Below are 21637 nucleotides of genomic sequence, written 5' to 3'. Positions count from 1 at the left end.
GTGGGGCTCTGGTGAGGTGATTAAGTCACGAAGGTGAAGCCTTCATGAATGGGATCGGCGCTCTTATAAAAGAGACCCCAGAGAGCTCTCCTGCCCCTTCTACCATGTGAGGACACAACGAGAAGACAGCTTTCTATAAACCAGCCTCCCGAACTGTGAGGAATAAATTTCCGTTGTTTATAAGCCACCCAGTCTATGGTACTTCGTTCCAGAAGCCCGAACTAAGTTACCGTTTCAAAATGGTGGTCAGGGCACATGAAAGATCCCATTACAGTTATAAAAAAAAAGTATACATACCCACCACAGTTAAAAGACTATCATGGGCCTGAGAGATTTCAACCACCATCTGGAAGCCATAAAATGATGAAGTCCTGACGGATGAAGCTGAGCAGAGGCAGCTCACAGCCCCAGAGGTTCTCTGAGACGCCTGCTGCTGCTAAGGCAATAACCCAGTGAAACCTCAAAGCGGCTCTAGACTCAGGAAAAGCAAGGACCGTATGGGCCAGAGATGACAAAAAGGGTAGAAAGGAGAAGATTAACTGAAAAGTCTAAGGATCAACAACTGTTACTTCCGTGCCTAATTCCTATCTTTATGAGAAACAACAAACCTTATAGCCCCCCACCCAGGCAAAAACTAAAAATTAAAAAAGGGAAATGAGTCTCAAAAGAAATTAAACACAATGTCTAGTGAGAACTAAACAGCTAGTGTGGTTCTGAAAACCCCAAAGTCAAGCCCTCTTCACTCTGATACTGAGTCACTCTCCACACGAGGGCTGGCTCTGTGCCACCAGAGGGACGCAAGATGCACCCAACATAAGGAGCCCTGGCAGCCTTAAGGCCACCTCATCTCTATACGAGTGAAGAGTTAAGCATAAGCATACAATTAAAGAAAGCCTGCCATGTGAAAGTGGAATACCAAGATACACAACAAAAAGGCCCTGGAAGAAACAGAAAATTCAAAAGAACCCTCAAAACAACTTTTATTAGTGTCCCTAAAAAAAATTTGAGAAGCGATAATTACATCCACATAAGAATAACAACAACCAAAAAATGCACAAGAAATAGCAATCCAAGAAAAAGGTCTACAGAATTAAAAATGTGGCCCCAAACAAGAAGTATCAGTGAGCGCTGCATGCATGTGCCTGGGTACCCTGACCTCACAGCTGTGACTCTGACGATATAATCGTGTGTCACAGACCATACCTTACCTAAGATGCACTATATTTACAGCACACAGTCAGAAGTCTAAAATGGCACATGCAGAACATGTTCCTGGGAAGAAGACAGTGACACAAAGCCCCCTTGTTCAAAAAAATCTGAGTCTGTTTTAAACTCCTCTGCTCGTTTGCAAGATGACCTGTAAGCTTCTCTCCATACTTGTCTGTCCTTTCCTACAGGAAGGGAGAAACCAAAGGTGGTGTTTTTAGAGGGACCTAATAAAGACTCCTGGAAAGTATTAATAAGAACTAGCTTAACGTGAAGACCTCAAGATACTAAAACATATTAATGTAGTACATGTGAAATCTTCCCTGGAGATCTTCACATAGAAGATAAACATCCCTCCCATCTGGGTGATCTGCATACTGTCCTTCCTGGAACTACAGAGAGGAACTGAATCACTGGTTCAAAACCCCACTAGTCCCAAAGCTTTCTTTTTATAACCAAAAAATTCTGTAATGCCCTATTTATATTTGCTATTCTAAAATGAAATTCATTGGTAAACATTACCTGGTATACACATATTTTTAAAACATCAATATAATACCTTAAATGTAACGTAAAGGAGAGCCCAAAAGCAAAACAATTTATAATAAAAACATGACATATTTCAATATGTACATAACTTTCAGGTCCCATTAACTATGTAATGAAGTAGATGCTTATCACTTACTTATAAAGAATACCTGGATTAATAGAAGTCAGATCAGAAGCTTTCCATATTAAAAGTACAGGAAAACAAAAGAGGAGAGGTACAGGTGAATGAAAATGAGTATATCCTGTGTGTATTTAAAGTATGCCAAGGTTATCTTGTGCTTTTATGTAAAATGAATTTAGGTCTAAGATCGGATAATTATAAACTAATTTTCACTGCATGAATATCCGACAGGATAGTTGAAACTCATGTGGGATACAGGGCAGTTCTTTCTGTCTTTTCCACTGTGGGACATTTAAAATCTCTGATTCAAGGTCCTTCACTGCGGAACCAAACAACGTACCAAATTTATACTATGTCCTCTAGGGGGCAGCACTGTTGCCATGAGAACCCCTGGCTGATAACCTATGGGAGTTTTCCTTCCAGCACAGAGAATCGAATCCTAAAGAACAAAATCAGTAACATACCTAAGAAAAATATTAATTTAATAAGGAAAATGACTATGAAGAAATTCGTTTAGGTTTATGCCATTAACTATAGCCATATTCAACACTATTTCCTCTTTTTGAATTCAGGATAACTAGTTACTTCATATAGAATATGGAATGAAAAGCTGTTACCTCTGTGACATTTATTTAGATAGCACGAAGTGATTCTGGCTTTACAATTTTTAACTTTCAAATCTAGTTAATTAATGATGAACAGGGAGTTTTCCATAGAACTCTACCACTTTCATTTCCTCAAAACAAGAATTAATGCATTCTTTCATATGTGGTCATTACAGGAAGGGGGGAGGGAGCCATTTACTGTAAATGCCTTTCTGATGCAATTCTACCACCTCTCAAAGAGAAAATTCATCTAAGAAGGCTTAGTCACTTCTTCAAGAAAAATGCCACTGCACTGAACATCCACAGTTGGAACCCCCTGCGTGAGGAGAGAACTGGAGCTGGTCCCACCAGGAGTAAACGTGGGGGAGTGGCAGGGGGAGAGGTCTCACGGCTCCTTCCTCAGAACAGATTAAGCAGTATGCCTCATAATTTGGCCTTTAACATAGGGAAGAGTCTGACACATTTGTAGCATCATTGTTTCATAAATCATATGCAAACACCGATTTTCCCCGCCCAACTTTTAAAGCATACTCCCTAAAAAAACATGAGACTTAAGTTACGAACTAGTAACCTACGTTAGCGTCTTAGCAACTAGAGTTATTTTATTTTAATATTAATTAAATATTATTTAAAAATTTCATGCACAGAAAGAGAAATGGAATCCTATGCTTAAAAGATTTGAAAATGAAACTACATTTTGAAGAGGGTGGATTTCACATCAAAGGGAATGATGACATACAAGGTAATCCCAAAAAGCAACTCAGAGGGAAAAACTTAAGACAAACAGTTCTGAGCTCTTCTCAGAGGACTAATTTTTCTAAAATCTCAAATCCACCCAAAGGAAAACAAGGAACGATTTCTCCAATCTACCCTTACCTGGATGCCCATTAATTCTTCTAACAGCCAGATGCACCCCTTGCTTCTGTGGAGGAGTCAGTGCCAAGCGCAAAGCCCAGAAGTCTCCCAAGACTCAAGGCTGTTTCCTGCTGGAGTCCGAAATCGCCGATTAGTGAATCTGCACATCGTAATATACACGTTCTGAGCAAGCTATTGGCTAAGTGAAGGCAACGAGTGTGGAAGTCTGATTTGCCACCTTTGGGGCATGCCTCTCATATCCCAACTCAGAAAGACGAAAGACACACCACGTTTGAGTGAGTCAAAACTAGACAGGGTTCGTTTTTTTCTGTAGCATTCTCCCTAACCCTACAGAAACCACCGGGAGAACAAACCACAGTGAGATAGGACTCCCTCATCAGGCAAAGTCGATGAAGAAAGAATTATGTCGACGCTGCAATTTAAGAATAAATCTCATGCCACTGCCAAAGTTTTCTGTGTTATGCAGCTGCCTAAGAGTTACACGTAAGTATAGGCACGGTCCACATATTTTTAAGCCAAGAATTCTAAGCCATGGTTTTGGGGCTCAGAATTACCAAGAAGTGGTAAAAATTCTCAAAAGAAATTTAGTCTTTATGCTACACTGATGATCAACGAAGAATGGAGCAGTGGTGTAACTGATCTTAGAATTAGGGGTTTTCAACACGCAGCTCTTGGACCACGTGCATCAGAATGACCTAAAGTTGACTCAGAACTCTGGGGTAGAGCCCAGGGATCTGCATGTTAAGAAGCATTCCAGGTTACTTTTAAATCCTTTAAAGTTGGAAGATGATTTTTTCCTGTCAGTGGAACTGAACAGTTGATTACAGCTGCTGCCATCTTCCCTTTCATTCAGTTATTTTGTCTTTGACTCCTGCTGAAATCAGGAGTGATAAGGGCGCTAAAGCCACCTCAGTCCTGAGGCTTTCACTCCAGGGGAGAGGAGAGCCTGCCTGGGTTCACCTGGCCTCTCCTCCCCACCACCTCTCTACCTGAGAGACAAAAGCTCAAGCTGTGGCAGCTGAAGAACACAGTACTTGATGTTGAAGGTGAACGTTACATGAAAAGATGTTATCAGAATAAAACACGCTGCTGAAAACAAGAGGAGGAAAATGAGAAGAGAGGACACTAACGTTTACTGACTGCTCACGATTTTCCAGGCACCACATCAAGAACGTTACAGACCGTTTTCCTTGCCACAGAAGTCTCACCGAAACAAAAACAAAAAAGCCTGCTTCGCAAGGGGACCTACCGGCAACGCATTCTCTACGTCAGACTTCACGTTGGCCCTGTATGCCCACCTCCACCCCCATTACCCTCTGAACATAAAGGATTTTTAAAAAGGAAACTGAGCAACATTGTCAGAAATGCACTTAAAATGATATCGTCTGTCCATATGTCTTGTTCTCGGTTCCTTCTTTATCCACCACAAGACTGTGTGAACTTGCAGAAAACTCATAGTCCTTTTCCATCAAGCTGTGCTCCACTTTAAGCAGTCAGTTCACTTCAGTCCAAAGTGCCGGGCGGCAGGGTGGCGGTGGCGGTGGGGAAGCACCATCATTACAACGTGCATAGAGAAATGTGATTTGAACATCACCAGCGAGTATAACAATTATGTTTCACTAAATAAAAAGGGTTTACCTGTTCCTCCAACGTGCATAACGTTTCTAAGGAAACTTTCTGGATGAGGGGAGCCCAACTTAAACAGTGTGCTTACGAACAAGCTTTTCCAAGTGCCCCCCGCTGCGTCTCAGGATGACTACACACTCTGCCATCCTAACAACAGACAGGGCTATAAGGAAGCCGACCTGCTATCTTTAATTTTACCGTGAGTTGGTCTAGTGTATTTGGCGTTCCAACTATTTTGCCTAATAGGTAAAACCTGCATCTGTCAGAGCACCGGTTCTCAAACTGTACATTAGCACTGGAAGCCCTCCCCCAAATGAAATCTTAGGTGAAAGCCCAACAGAGGCACCAGATGAAAGCAGAGCATCCTCGGTTGATGTGGTGGGCTAGAGGATGCAAAGCCCTGCTGATCTGGGCCTGCTGACTCATCTCACCCCTCAGCGTGGCTACCGTGGCAACAATGCCAAACCCCAAGGGCTCTGTTTTATCTTTTCTCAGACCTCGATGATTTTTAAAAAGGTATACTTTATTATTTTGTTCTATGGATGCCTTTATGTCTCAAAGTTGGGCATATATCAAAATTGTTAAAAGCCCTAAGTCCAAATGCTGCTTATTCACTACATTAAGCTTAGGAATTCTGTTGCGTATTTGGCTTGTGTGGACCCAAACAGAGAGATTACAATCTCTACCGGTATCTCTTTGTCAACAATACTCTTAGCATATCTGCAAGTTCAAGGTCATTTTATAAACACAAAATTGTGTCAAGATAATGCATCTTCAATGAATGAGAACATATTCATGATGTACAAGACCCCTTGCCATGATTTCACTCTCACCAGTGGCTTTTAGCTTGCTACCTACAGTACAGTAAGTTTCAGACTATATACTAAAACTCAAGCAAAAGAAAAATATTACCCTGAGATTAGTAATGAATAATGAATTTGAAGAGTTGTTTGGTAACCGTTATTTTGAAAGGTATAATACCAGGTCGGCAGAGAGAACAAAGATTGAAATGCCTTCATGAAGACCCAAAACTTTAAAAATTCTACTAATAGGAAAGTGTACTAGCCTTTTCTTTTTAAACATTTTCTGACTGCTGTTTCCAAGTCTTCAAAAAGATAATGTGTTTCATCAGCCAAAGCCATCACATTTCAAGTGTACATGTGAGAAAGAGGCCAAAGTGAAGGGGCTGTCCTGAGTCACCTGGGACCACCAACTTGAACTGGGGAAAGGCCCCAATGTTCTTCATTCAACTGTCCCTCAGAATAAACGCAGTGTTTGAAAGTAGTAAACTTTTATGTACAAGAGAGTGTCATAAACACTTACATACACAGAAGTGATAAAAGTGATTTGTCATTTCAAAATCCATGCTTAAACATATTCCTATTTTCAGAATACTCTAAATTTTCCTATGATTTCCATTTTAAGTTGTTATTGAAAATAATTATGGAAGTTACTCTACTCATACTACTCTAGTAGTACTTAGGTGATTTGAAGACAGGCAACCTTTTTCCATGAACAGAAGCATGGCTAAGAGAAATAAAGACATTAAGTAAGACCTGGTTACATACCCAAAATGTACTTAACGTTGGTGGGTTAGAACTGGTGCCACTTTTCCCTTAGGATTGATGCTGCTAATGAAAGTTAGTACCCTGAGGTCATTCCACAGAAACTTATTTCACTCACAATGTATCTGTAATACGATACTATATAAATATATGTATACATATATATATACACACACATCTGAAATAAGATGTATACTGCAACTGTGCTGCAATACTAACAATTATATGAGGAATAAAATAAACTAAGAATGATGTTTATTTCTCTATGCAAGTGTGTAAGAAGGTATAATCAGAAGAGGATGAACCAGACTAAGACACTTAAGAGATCTGAAAGTTAATGACACTGACTATTATGCTTTACTCTACCTCCAAATATACTACGCTCTTTCCTCTTGATAATGATTATATCCCTACTCCTGACGTATCAGCTATGACTAGCACCACTGGGGGCTCTCCAAAATCAAACAGAGGGAAGAAAGAAAAAAATCTTAGAGATTTACTTGAAATATGATAAAGATGTATGGATTTAATAACAAAGACGACGACCTAAAGGGGGGTGGGCAGGAAAAGAAGAGAATGTAATATTCAGACTTTCACCAAGTTCGATGGAAAAGGTGCTGGATTAGACACAGCACCTGAGCCAGGACAACTTGGCTGCTCTGTGGAGCAGGGGTGTGGGAGGCTGACCAAAGGCAACGTGCAGTTGGTCACGTGTAAGGCCTTGTGTGGTAGCCTTGGTCCGAATCTGGCTGTCAATCTTTCAAAGAAGTACCAACAGTTGTTTGGTCTGGCTGGTGGCTCAGTTGGTGAGAACAGAGAATCAGGGCTCAGCAGGGGCAGTGGCGTATGTTCAGCTTCATGGTCACAGGGCATGAGCAGCTCTAAACAGTAAGTAACCAACCATCGGTGCTGGCTGAAGACGGAACACACTGGAGACTACGGACAGCTCAGGACGCCAACAGCTCTCAAGAGCTCTCTGTTCTACCAATAAAGTTACCTTTCTGCGTGATGTTCTTAATGCCTTATTTAACTGGGGAGGAGTGGGGCAGAGAAGTTAGGTATCACAATCTGAAAAGTCTGTTACTCTTGTCATACCTAACCTTAAACACCTTCCTGAAAATGATTATTGGATCCTATCTTATAGTGATATGAGCTCTATGTATTTTTAATATTACAAATGTGCTGAAAGTGAATCTGAAATACAGTAATACTTAAAGTCCTTTTAAATGACAATACAAACTTTGCCCTTGCTAAATAGGTTGGTGGCATTTAAACATATGGGGGGGGGCGGGGGGTTGTTTAAAGCTGGTGAAGCCCAGCTCCACTCTCAGGGGAAGTTAGGAAAGAGAATGAAAAGGAAGGGAGTATTGGTTATAATCAAAGGTATCCCCACTTTGGTTCTAGACAAGAGTCAAACAGGTTTAATGCAGTGTTCTTCAAACTGTAGGGTAATTCATTAGTGGGTTGTGAAATAATTTCAATGCATTGCAAGCAACACTTTTACAAAAATGAAACAAGAGAATAAAACAGAAAACAAGAGCTCACTCAACTTAGTGTAACTATTGTTTCATAAAGTTAACTGCTTCATGTACGTGTGTTGTGTGTACTTCCTCATGATGTAAAACACAATCCTTTTCGTGAGTTCCAGGAAAGAAAATGGTTTATTAGAAAGAAGATAAAGCACCATGGTTGAGATGAGGTGGGAGGATCATGCTTGGATGTAATTTAATCAGTGCGGTGCCTACACGGCCTTATGTTGAAAACTAACCAAGTTAGTTTACAAAATGCATTTACGTTACCAATCAATAATTCTAAAGATACCAGGCAAGTCATTACTCACTCATTCACCCAGTTAAGTGTCTACTCTCCCTACATAAGGGTTATGGAGAGAGGATGAAATTGTAAAAATTAAATAGGGTCACATATTGTAACAACAGCTAACACATACCCGGCGCTTATTGTGTGCCTGATAGTGTTCTATCATTAACTCATCTGATCCTCTTAATAACCCCAGAAAGGTAAATACTAATAGTATCCCTGTTTTTTTTTTTACAAATGAAGAATCTGAGAAATTAAGTCAGTTGCCTAAGAGGCGAAGCCAGTATCTGAGCCCAAGAAGTCTGGATCCAGACTCCTCACTCTTAATGAACAGAATCCCTAACAGTTAAGAGCACAATCATCCCTAATTGAGAGTCCAACTGTGGCACTGGGGAAACAGGAGCCCAGGGGCAAACTTATGCCGTTAACACTACGGCCCAGGCTTTGCTGTCTGTCCTCATTCCTCCTGCTATTAAAGTACAAGCCACAGTCTAGGCCAGAGGCAGGCAGCTCACCTCTTTTACACCTCAATATCCTGGATCCATTCTGAACATGATTCCCGGCAAATCAGTTCAAACTCCATCCTTTCTTCCTTCCCTAGAAAACATGTAAGAATGCGAATGAGTAGGTCCCTACGTTTCTGTAATGAATCTAACTCTCATTTATTTAAAAGCGAAAAAGAATTCATTCTCAGGTGCTGGCACTTAAACTTTTCTATTAGCCAAACATTTCTGACACATCTTCCGTGTCTTATCTCCACGAACCAGTGAATCCTGTAGCTGCCGTGAGCACCGCCAGTCTGGGTGATACAGAGCTCGTGGGGGTACCTCTTTCTTTGCACCCACTTGTGTTACTCCCCTCACTGGTTTTCAAATAAGATCCAAAGAAACTGCAGGTGTAATACACACTGTGGCAAGTGAACCATCGTGTTTCAGAAAAATATGAAAGGATGATGTACTAAAGACTTCTTTTCCTCCCGTCTACCCACCCTTATCTTCCGGTTACATACTAAGCCCTATAGGTAGGGCCTAAACAGATAATAAAATAAGTAAAAATCAACATAATTCCTGGTAGCATGGTTACCCTTCCTCAGCTACCTCAGAACCCAAAACAGCACCGTTTAAATGCTGAGTAAACACTATATGCTTCCACATATTGACAGGAGAAGGCAGTACTATTCCTCCTCGCATTTAATCTGAATTAAAACAGCCAGTGCAAATGAATTCTGGAACAAAAGCGAAACAACGTTTAGGTCTCTGTCTGACAACTACACCTGGCCACACAATTTGAAACCTCTCATGAAAGCATGTTGTGACAAAACAAACATCATTATCTTTCAAACGTAAAGAAGTTATAAAAAAATTAATGCATAATGAAGCACTGTACATTGTGATGTGGAGGATTAAATTATTAGAATAATTCAGGATTCTTTCAAAATGCAGTGAAATACTCAGATAACTAAGACAAACTCTGAGGCTTCAGTGTACTGTGACGATTCACCACACTTTGCTACATAGACGTTCTCTAAGGAGTCTGTCAAAAGTAAGGCAGTGGCTTAACACCCTTTTGAAAAACACATATGAGGTAGAGTGCTGTCAAAATAAAATTTCTAACTGAATAATGACTGTGTATATGCCAGTGTCAATGTAATACTAGAAGCTGGAAATATGATTTTACTATTTACCACTATCACAATTTTTAGGTTAATTTTAGGTTTATTTAGGTTACTTCTTTTCCAGGTCGGATTAAACTGTTTACTTCTACCAGGTATTGTGTCTAAAACCAATACTTTTCACATGGGTCAGAGGGTACATTTGCTGTAGTTTAAATAAAAAGGATGAGTCAAGTATATACCAATCTAGTCAGTCAGCTTCTAAGAAAGATACACTTTTGGATAGAAGAGTGGTAAGGTCTGCACTCTACAAACATGACACTTTTGACTAGTGGTGTTACACATGGGGATTTTTTTTTTTTTTTTTTTTTTTTTGGTGATGATGCTCATTTTCCTGCCCCATTTACCCTGTCTCATTAACTGTACTTGGAACCAAGAGCATTCATTTGGTCCCATGCAAATGATAGTAGTAGCTGGTTCTAAGAATTCGACTTTTCTAAATTGGGAAGCAAAATTATTTACGGGGTGGGGGGAAAGAAGTCCAACCTAAATCTGTAGTCTCAGCAAGCTCAGCGCACTAACACAGCAAGTTAACTGACAACACTAAACCTGCCTTTCTACCGGTAAACAATCACACAGGTAACAATATTCTCAACAGGAGGGGATCTGCCAGAGACCTCCCTAGAATGCAGGAATTAGGGGGTGGTGTTTTCTGGGTTGGACTATCCCTGAGGACTAAACAATAGATTGTAAACTGCAAATATTAACTTAAATATTCTATCCCTGAGGACTAAACAATAGATTGTAAACTGCAAATATTAACTTAAAAATCTTTAACCTCAAGAATATGAAAGTAATGCTACAAACTTAGGAAAATCTGAGTTTCTTTTTTACTCTGTGAAAACCCCCTCTTTTAATGAGTATTTTCCTTGTGTGGCTATCACAGCTAATCAACAATGTAAAGAAGCTTTTTAAGCCTTTAAATATTGCTGCAACATTACTTAAAGCCAGCTACCATTTGGTTCTGATGAGACTATGGTCTCTGCTGGGAACTGACTAGAACCTTCTGTCATCAAACACATTCTGTAAAACTGGGATGGTGGCAGTATCTCCCCTCACACTCATCACCCAATGCTTAGCACGTAGGAAATAATAAAGGCAATTAACCTGTTTTCTTTGCCATACAAATTATCACAAAAAAATAGGATAGATCAAAACAAACCCATCCTGAACTATAGGAAACACGACTAAAAGAACGTCCTGAGAGCACCGAGTATCTCTGTATGTGTCAACAATATCAGCTGCACGCCTTTAGCACTTAGAATGAACCTAGCATTTCACTTACTTTATTTTTGTTGGTTTTTTTTTTTATTTGGCCACACCATATGGCATGTGGGATCTTAGTTCCCCGTCCAGGGACTGAACCGGTGCCCCCTACACTGGGAGCACAGCGTCTTAACCACTGGACCGCCAGGGAAGTCCACACTTACTTTATTTCTTGACAACATAAATACTTAGGCTCTAGTGCTATGAAGGACTGAAGTTCAAAACTAGCAACCCATAACACACTATGTCATATCTTGCTGTTTACTGTCTTTTTCTTTTATTCATGCTTTTAAAACAAGTGCTTGGCTACCTGACGCGACTTCTCATGCTTTTCACAATCAATCTAGGTGCCTTAATAAAGGGGATAAAAATAATTTCCATTTTCACTTCAGTTTCCCCTCACAGAAAATGAATAAAGGAAAACGGCCCAAAAAACTGGACAAGTATGAAATAAATACTTCTAAAAAAATACATGTTGTTCTTGTTTGGGGGTTATCAAACTCACGGTAGTTTATGTTCCCAAATACTGTTCAGATTTCTGCCATAATTTGTCCCCTTGAACCATCAATAATATCCTTTTCAGCTGTGCCATTCTCTGAAGCCAGTAAAACCTTGTCCGATGGTAACGTGATTTACCTTCTGAAATGGGGGCGCAGGGCAGGGCGGGGGGCAGCACAAACGCCTACGAACGGAGCCAGGCAGGGGGCAAGGATCAACTCCTGCTTCTGTATACTCTCAAAGCTGCTGGTTAAAGGGACTAACAAATACACATTCTGGTGTTTTTCTACTGATTTCCAGGCATGTACTGTGCACTAGGACTAAACAAGAGTAGGCTAGGAAACAGACTAGAATTCATTCTTAACAAAAAGTTTTTTCCTAGTTAAAGGCCTTTTATGGTTTCTTAATTTTTTTCAAAAAGTAGGGATTCAAGTGAAGTAGTTTTGAAGTATTTATTTGAACTCTCTCTTTCACTACCTTCTAGCACCTGCCCCTGCCTATGCTGTGCTAATGCCGTGAGCTCACTGGTCAGGAACGGAACAGGACAAAGGGAAGACCCAGGGCTCACACCAAAGTTTTAGGATCGCTTATAAGGTTACTTGGAAGAAATCATCGGGGAGGTAAGAGAACATGTAGTAGGTGTCTCAAAAGGCAAGAGGACAGAGAATGGAAAGGAATGAAAATAACCCCCTCTAATGGTAAACACAAGACCGAGGTTGATGCAGTCTCGGTGGAGATGGGGATGTGATGAGGGAACTACAGAGCACTGACTGCCATCTTGGGAGAGGCTGGAAGGATTTGTCCTCATGGTTTATTTATATATGAGCTGCTTACTCAGTTCTTCTGAGATAGGATCTTCCATTAGCTCTATGCATATTCCCTTCTATTTTTCCTCAATTTAGAGAGGGCTCTGGATCACCTACCAGTCCAGCCCCTCTGGCATCTTCTTAGGACTGGCCTTCAACTGCCTGGAGACGATATGACTGCCAGAAAGGTACCACTGCATCACCTGCACCTTCCTAGGTCCTCTTCCATGCAGAGATGATGCATTAATTGTGTCCTAGCCCAAATGATATAAATGCACATGGCTGTAGAATACTGCACCGATTCAATCAATCTTCAATCAATCTTCAAAGAAATTAGTGAGTAAAAGAAGGAAGAATATATCTGAGGAACAGTCATCCAGGAAGAAGTTAGTGTACCTTAATTAATTAAGACTAAGAAGAAAACATCAGAAAATTTTATTGTTTGCATGCTCTATTTAGCCCCATATTAGCTCTGTTAGCCCCATAGAGGGCTTCCCTGGTGGCGCAGTGGTTGAGAGTCCACCTGCCGATGCAGGGGACACGGGTTCGTGCCCCGGTCTGGGAAGATCCCACATGCCGCAGAGCGGCTGGGCCCGTGAGCCATGGCCACTGAGCCTGCGCGTCCGGAGCCTGTGCTCCGCAACAGGAGAGGCCACAACAGTGAGAGGCCCGCGTACCGCATAAAAAAAAAAAAAAAAATTGCCTTAGAAAGTTAAAAAAAAAAAAAGAAGAAAGGGAAATCAAAATGAAATCCTAGAAAATGATTTTTTTCAAAGGATTTTGGTACATATACCTTAACATCTACTAGCTGTCAAAGTCTGCTTTATTCTCTTCTCACAATACTTTCAAACCCTAGATAGGGCAAAACAAAGCAATCCAAATTGTGCTATATGGCATTTAAAATCATTGTAAAGTATAGGAATGTGTTCACCTATACTACTTGGCTAAGTAATATTATAATAATATAAAAGAATACAATATAATAATTTGGCTAAATTTTGGCAAATATGCTGTATTTATGATTATATGGAAAGGCCTCATTAATCATGACTGAAATGAGAACATACTCAGAGAACCAAATGAACTTTGGTTTGGCTTCAATAACAAAATATTTAGAAACTTCTATGACTACTCAAATGAGATCTTTTAACTCAGCAAACTGGGATATTCTGTTTCATTTATTGCCTATAAACCCTAGAAATAATCTTCAAAGACAGGTGAATACTGGTTTATCTTAGGTTAAAAGAACCATTCTGCACATTATAACCATTAAAATTTATTCTACATACTGAGTAATCTTAGATGTATATAATTATGATTCCTTTATAAATAAACTTGTCTCTGAAATCAGTGAGAATTTTGCTAGCACTGCACAGAAGTCACCACGATATTGTGATAAGGGTTCAAAACAGATTAAGCAATAGATTTTAGCTTCTTGATTTTCCAGCACTAGCCTTAAAACTAGAACCAAATGTATCTCTCATCTAACAAATCAAGCCGCAAACCTACAACATTTAAAATGAAGTTCTTAACTATCTTGGAAGAGTGAATTATCATTTCCAAAAGTTTTGAATAGATCCTGGCTTGTTGGGTGCTTTACTAAACTATCATTTTATATAGTCCCATTAAGAAAGAACACATGAAGGTAAGGAATCAAGTTTTACCATGAAATTCTTTTCCCTCGTTGCATATCAGCTCCCTGACTGAGTGATATAGCATGAACGCATTTCAGTTTATGAGATGCTGAGCCAGAAATCCTAAAAATGCTTAAGGAGATTAAGTGATTAAAGTGGGTAACTTCAATGCATTCCAATATACACGCTTTCCTGAACACTATGAAAGTTTAGTAAACACTGAAATTAATGAAAAATACAGGTGTTACTTTTTAAAAATTATATTTAATATGCAAGATCGAATAGCACAGAGGTATCTATTTCATTTGAAATAGTAATTCTTGTCTATTGGTCAGGAGAGGAATGTCAAAGTTCAAACAAAGAAAGTTGAGGAGTGAATGGTATGTGACAAAACAGAAACATAAGCTAAATTACAAACGAGGAGAGAGTTTCACACATAAAGAACTAAGTTAAGGCAAATTGGGGGGCGGGGTGTTTAGGGATAAAAGATACACACACCTTACCAAAGAATGTGGACAGAAAGGCAAGAAAGCGGGTGCCCCTACCATAGCACAAAAATACAGCAAGTCTGTCAAAGCACTACTGACTAGTAGGTTATGAAACCCATTTGGCAGGTTATGAGGAACGTTTAAATGAAGAGAGAAAAAAGAGAAAAAGAAAAAGTGATAGAGAATACAATAGACTAGAAAATTCTATCACACTCACATATAGTGAAGATGTATCGGGAAACCATACACCCACGTGTGCAAGTGCGTGCACTGGGTCCTAACGTGACACGTACTTCTTCCTGTGGGTTCCAATAAAAAGGTATGAGAGGGCTTCCCTGGTGGCGCAGTGGCTGAGAGTCCGCCTGCCGATGCAGGGGACACGGGTTTGTGCCCTGGTCCGGGAAGATCCCACATGCCGCGGAGCGGCTGGGCCCATGAGCCATGGCCGCTGGGCCTGCGCTCCGCAACAGGAGAGGCTGCAACAGTGAGAGGCCCGCGTACCGAAAATTAAAATTAAAAAAAAAAAAAAAAGGTATGAGAACCACTGACACATTGAGCACACCACTAGTGCCCGCCTCCCTCAAGTTAATAATGTCACACTTCTGAATAGAAAAGTAACTTCCAAAGATAATAATATCCCCAAATGCCAGAGGGGAAGCATGGCAAAACACAAAACCACAGAATATTTAAAATGAACTATGTGAACTATGACACAGAAGTCCAGGGAAAGCAAGCCTTCTAGAGAAACGTCTAACACTACCAAACCAGACTGCGGGGCCTCCACTCCCAGAGTTTTTCTCCCCACCCTGAATAAAGAGTGGAGGGAGTGGAGCCGGGGGAGACAGAAGAGCTGAAGGTGGGAGGGAAGGTGGGATCTAGAGCATCACTCTGGCCAGGAGACCCCAGTCTCCCCCACAGCGAGGTAAAGAAGGCAGGAACCGGCACAGGGTGGGTGAGGAGAAAGGTGACATGTTCAACTTTGCAATCTCAAGGCCAAGCACAGCACTAGGCACGTAACAGGCCCCTTATCAATGTTTGCTGAATGTGTCAGTAGGTCTTAATAACACCGACAGTTTTGTGATGTGAAGGCAGTGCCTGGGCAGGGTCAATAGTTTGAAACTTCTTACTCCAAGTAATCTCGGCATCATCAGAAAATGTGAGTTCTGTTCTTAATGCCATGCTCTCCATCTTTACTAACTATCCACAAGCCATTTCAGTGGCTACCTGTAAACGTAAGCCATCTCCACAAATGATAAGCTCCTCAAGAACTGTAAAGAAGCTTGTGTTGTTTCAAAAAACAAACTGATCTGACACAAGATCATCACGAATTGAGTGCTCAAAACCAAAAGTGAATGGGTATTCAACTACTTAGAGTGCTCAAAGATTAAGAAATTAAGTTTCTCAGGCCACTGTAACAGGTCACACAGAGACCATGTGATGTTCACACTTGCTTTAGGGGCAAATGGTTTGTTTTTGTTGGGTAGTTTTTGGATGTATGACTGGTTTAGTTTAGGCTCAGGTACAGCTAAAGGAACTTAATAGTAGCAAACACTTATGTAGTTATTTACTGCGTGCCAGGTAACCTTCTAAGGACTTCACAAATATTAACTCTAATTGATGTGTACACAACCCCTGATAATGTAGTTACCTGTTCAGTGGTTTATTCTGTTCCATTAAAAGTACCTCCGTTTTTTCCATTTTCTCCTGCAAAAGATGAGGAAAATATTGTTAGTGAGTGGTCACAAATGCACACATAATGTTTTATATCATTGTTTGATATCTTCCAGACTTGAGAGTACCAACAGGGTTTCGTTAAACTTTAGTGAATTATTTCAACTGCCTAACTTTACTGAGTTCCTAAATAAAACCATTAAGACAATATCATTACATGTATCGATAAAAGGAGATTTGAAAAACAAATATTTTATGATTTCAAAAGAAATCAACATGGCATAATAATAGAAAGATAGATGCATAGGGAAACAATGTAGGGTAAGAGTCTCCTTGACTCTGAATCATTCTACATTTAATATGCCTTTCCAAATTACGTTCCCTCTGAAATTCTTTTTTAGGTGGTAGCACCCTTCCCCACTGGGTGAAATAATTTGTTCTAAAGATAGAAACAATTGGTGAATATAGCTACTGATATTACAGATTTACTTAAAAATGATAATGGAAAAGCATCCATCAAAAAAGAGGGTGTTGCTTAGGAAAGGGAGCAGTTCAGAGAGTCTCCACCAGGGGACATTTACCTCGGGGAACTCACAACTGTCCAGGTTCTGTCTCTCCCTCTGCTGGCTCCAAAAGTCTATCTCACTAAGGTGCCAAAAATGATCATGTTTATCAATACTGATTCACGTTAACAAAGCTCATAAAAGATTGACGGATAAGCCACAAAGCCTATGGATTCATTTCCCATGAAAAATATGTCATCAGACAGCCTGGACACTTGCTCCATCCAGCTTGACCAACATACTCACATTTCTTTGGTCAATAAATACTTCCTGAAATCCCAGGTGTGGGTACCATACAGGCAGATCAAGCCAAATTAACAGCAGATGGTTGGGTGAGCATGTCAGAGCAATCACAGTCCAGATGCCAGTGGCCTCCAATATTCTCTCTCCAGACAAGTGTTCTCCTATCTCCTCCACTACCACCATCTTAGTCCAAGCTGTTATCATTCTTTTCCTGGACAAACACGAAACACTTCTTGCTATTTTCCCAGCTTCCGCTTCCTCCCTTCCAATCTATTATCCACAAAGTGTCCAGAGTAAACATTTAAAAATAGAAAACAGGTCATGGCTCAGCCCTACTTCGACTCCTTTAATGCTCTGCATGGGTCTGATGATAAATACCCGAGAGTTGACTCTCAAGCCTTGGTCTGGCCCAGCTCACCCCTCCAGCCTCCTCCGTGCACACTCTTCCTATCTCCCTCACATTTCAGCCACACTGGTCTCCTTTTACTCTCTTAAATGCACAGATCCCTCAACACTTCAGAGATTTTGCACACCTTGTTTCCTCTGGCTAGAAACTAATGCACATACTCTGCACCTTCCCCACAAAGCACATACGTGCCTAGTCATCTGCAGCTCCTAGCTCATATGTCACAGGACCCCAGACTAGGACATTCCCTTATCTTAAGCTCCCATAGCATCTTGATCTTCTCCGTTGTAGCACTTACTACCGTTTATAATTACACGTTTATGTGATTATTTAATTTACGTTTATGTCTCTCACTAGACTGTAAGATGCTCCATAAAGGTGAATACTGTGCTCATTTTATTAGCATGTTCCACAACAGCGGACACTCAAGAGATATTTTCATGAATGAATGACGGCTTTGGACCGTTAGAACCTGCTGCATCCATCTCCAAAACAAGGATCATTTTGCCAGGCAGACCATATGGCTTTCCTGAATGGGCTCCATCCTCCCTGATGTGTCCTGCCCCTGGGGGGGTCAATAATTAGATGGGCACTGTCTAACTCACTTCCGTAACTTTACTGTTTCCTAGGCTCCCATAGCCAAAATAAATCTTAAGATACTAAAAGAGAAACGGTACAAAGTTCAAGATACATTTGAGTAGCACCTCTGCAGACAGGACTTGTAGCAGTGGGCTACTAAGAAACACTATAAACAAAAAGGAAAACATAAATTGCGGCCAAAGGAAACCCTTGCTGAGACAACACTGGAAAACAAATAAATATACATGCACGCATGTGCACAAGCACCCAAAGCAGTGGTCCTCGGAGGGGGACGTGAAAGGCTTTGAGTTTGCTGTGGGATGCCTCCACGACTACGGGGCCGACAGCAACAAAGTGTGCAGCTCTCTGAAGGAGGCTCCACACACGGCACCTCCTCCTGTCCCTGGGGCCTGACTCTGCACACTTGGCACACAGGAGACCTGGTGTGTACTGACTGTGTCATTCTCCTATTTGCCTTACAAATCAACAACTAATCGACATTTCCTAACTCGCTGCACAGAATGTTTTAAATGGCTCACAGCTGTGGTTTACACTTTAAAGATGTTCTAACATTGCAGTCCTCTTATGTAATGAGAATGAGAACAAAACCGATAGGAAGAAGTTCCACAGTGCCCTTGACTCTACATTCACATCTAGTCATCGGGGGCTAGAAAGGGCCAACTTCACTCACTCATTCAACAAACAGCATGCACCTGAATAAGCCAGGCATGGTTCTAGGTGCTGTGGACACATAATGAACAAGACAAAACCCCTGCTTCTCAAGGAGGTAACGTTCTAGGAGGAGACACACAGTGAACATATGTTAAGTACAGGTATACCTTGGAGACATTGCAGGTCTGGTTCCAGACCTCAATAAAGCAAGTCACACACATTTTTTGGTTTCCCAGTGAATACAGAAGTTATGCTTACACTATACTGTAGTCTATTAAGTGTGCAACAGCATTATGTCTAAAAAAAAAAAAAAATACATACTTTAATTTAAAAATTCTTTATTGCAATAAAATGCTAACCATCATCTCACACAGAGTTGCCAGAAACATTCCATTTGTAAAAAGACAACCTTTGCAAAGCACAATAAAGCAAAATGCAATAAAGCAAAGTACAAACAAATGAGGTATGCTCGTTAAATGTAAAATATGTTGGGGGGGGTGTTAAATTTTAAATAGGATGGTCAAGGAACGCCTCACTGAGAAACTGACATATGAACAAAGACCATGACTCTTTTGGAAAACAGTCATGTAGACATCTTGGGAAAGACAGTTCCAGACAGAGGATCAGCAAGTGCAAAGGCCCTGAGACAGAAGTGTGGCCTGTCTGACCTGCGGCATGCATGGGAGACAGTGGTAGGATATGGGGTCAGAGAGGTAAACAGTGACCTTGTTAGGGTATCCAAAGGCCTTTGGCTTTTATTTTGAGGGCCCTGCAATGCAACAGAGGTGTTTGAGGCAGAGGCAAACATGATCTGGCTACTGTGTTGAGAACAGACTGAAGCGGGAGCAAGGGAGGGAGCAGCAAGACCAGTTATTAAGCTTCTGAAACAGCCCAGGCAAGAAATTACAGGGGCTTGGACTGGAGTGCAGCAGTGACGCACAGCAGTGCTGCTAAAAAGCTGACAGATTCTTCATGAAACTTTAAGACAATACCCTAGGATTAGCTCTAACTCATGTAATGGCTGATTTTAGCAGTCAATCTTTTTATCACTAAAGGGGTTTTTTTTTGTTTCAATTATTACTTTTATAAAAGAAAATTTAGTGGATTTTTAGCTATGAAGAAGTAATATATGATCATCACAGACAGTGGAAAAGACCGAACAGGCAAAAACATCGTCACATCACATTACAAAAGAATTGAATATTCAAGTACTTGTGACACTGGTCACCACTATGTATTAGCATTTTTCGTTTACTCTGAAAATAAAAGGCTCCTCGAAGTGAAGAGAAAGATCATTGAATACATGTGGCCATGGGAGTTAATGACTATTTAACATGAAGATTTTCCACTTGAAGATCTGTTGATGTACAGCAGGATAAACACCAAGCACAAGTATTCTTCTTAAAATCAGGCTTAGGCCAACATGGTCCAACGCTGACATTTGTCAGCTGTGCCAGTTTGAGCTTAGCCCAGAAGGAGTATTTGCACATCACTGAGGAAGCTACGCTTTTCTGCACAGACTCTTCCCCTGAGAAACCCATGATGATAACATGATGTAAAAAATGGACATGACGAATTCTAAAAAAAAACTTTTAAGTATTCTTTTTATTCTCTGCTCTGTTGGTTAATGGGGTGGGGGGGAGGTAGGGGGAGATCACAGCTCATAACTGTCATCATGGAAACAATTCCACTCTAGGGCAGGGAAGCAGCTCTTCACTTGCTATCCAAGCCATGGGGCACGTCATCTGTGCAGTACACAGAACCCCGTCCTCCCCTAAACAGGATTTGCTGTTTAGTCAACCGTGACAAACAAAATTAAACTCTGATTCTCAACATTTAATACTTTGGGCGGATATGCCTTATTTGTTCAGCTTTTCTCAAAGTGTGCTAAGACAGGTAAATCGCTCATGGTGAATCAGGTACTGTCATCACCCACTAGAGCAGTCCTTCTCAAACTTCAGTGTGCACAGGAATTGCCAGGGGGTCTGTTAAAATGCAGATTCTGATTCAGAAGCACTGGGTTCGGGCTTGAGACTCTGCATTTCTAGTAGGCTCTCTGGTGATGCTGCTGCCACCGGTCTATGGACCACCATTTGAGTACACAGTGGTAGAATATTTATTATCCTCCCTCCTTCCCCTCTCCCTACTATTCCCTCGATAAGTACCACTGACGGAGACTGGAACTACTGCACTGAAGGCTAACTGTTTTCTTACTCTTACATTAAAAATAAGAATTTGCCCTCCACGGCGTAGGATACTTAAATCCCAGCAATAAGCAAACAGTCTCTCCTGGAGCATCCTTAGCTAACTGATTAGATCTGAAACGTCTACTTGAGCAACCACATATGGTTTTCTTTTTATTCTCCCTTTTCTTCACTCATCCTTTCCCCACATGGAAGAATGGTTCGCACAGAGGATCACAGCTATAGGGTAAGCTCCTGGCTTCAGCACTAGGTGAAGGTGTGAAAGAACCAAAATTACTGAACCTTTTCCATCTCGTCCTTTTTTTGTAAAGAGGATAATCCACAGACGACCATGGCACTGGCTTGGAAAGTACAGAATTTTTATCAAGGGGTTAAGAGTGGTCGACGAATGATTGCTTACAGGTACCGACATTACCGGCTGCCATCAACAAATAGGCTTTGAGAATCTCTCTCTAGGATCCACCCAAACACTGCACTTTCAGACACAGGGGTCTCACGTTACACACATGGCCAAATCTCTCATTCAGAACATAACTGATATTTTCAAATTACAGTTAATTCATGTGAAA

The 21637-nt window shown here is 40.8% G+C and overlaps 1 long non-coding RNA gene across 4 annotated transcripts in view; it reads right to left on the bottom strand.

Moving 5' to 3' along the window:
* Positions 1 to 21637, bottom strand: part of LOC115851679 (uncharacterized) — a 183494-nt gene that overhangs the window by 58458 nt on the left and 103399 nt on the right. For 2 of the 4 annotated variants that reach the window (XR_009565187.1, XR_009565186.2), the window contains exons 4-6: positions 16379 to 16434; positions 8882 to 8963; positions 3358 to 3467 (exon numbers count right to left, since the gene is read on the bottom strand). This is a non-coding gene — a long non-coding RNA (uncharacterized lncRNA). Of the gene's footprint in view, positions 1 to 3357; positions 3468 to 8881; positions 8964 to 14947; positions 15030 to 16378; positions 16435 to 21637 lie in introns of all 4 variants that reach the window. The other 2 variants (XR_009565189.2, XR_009565188.2) reach the window with 2 other exon arrangements.

This window comes from Globicephala melas, chromosome 9 (assembly GCF_963455315.2).
Source record: "Globicephala melas chromosome 9, mGloMel1.2, whole genome shotgun sequence".
NCBI lineage: Eukaryota > Metazoa > Chordata > Mammalia > Artiodactyla > Delphinidae > Globicephala > Globicephala melas.
This window is presented reverse-complemented; position numbering and strand designations above follow the sequence as displayed.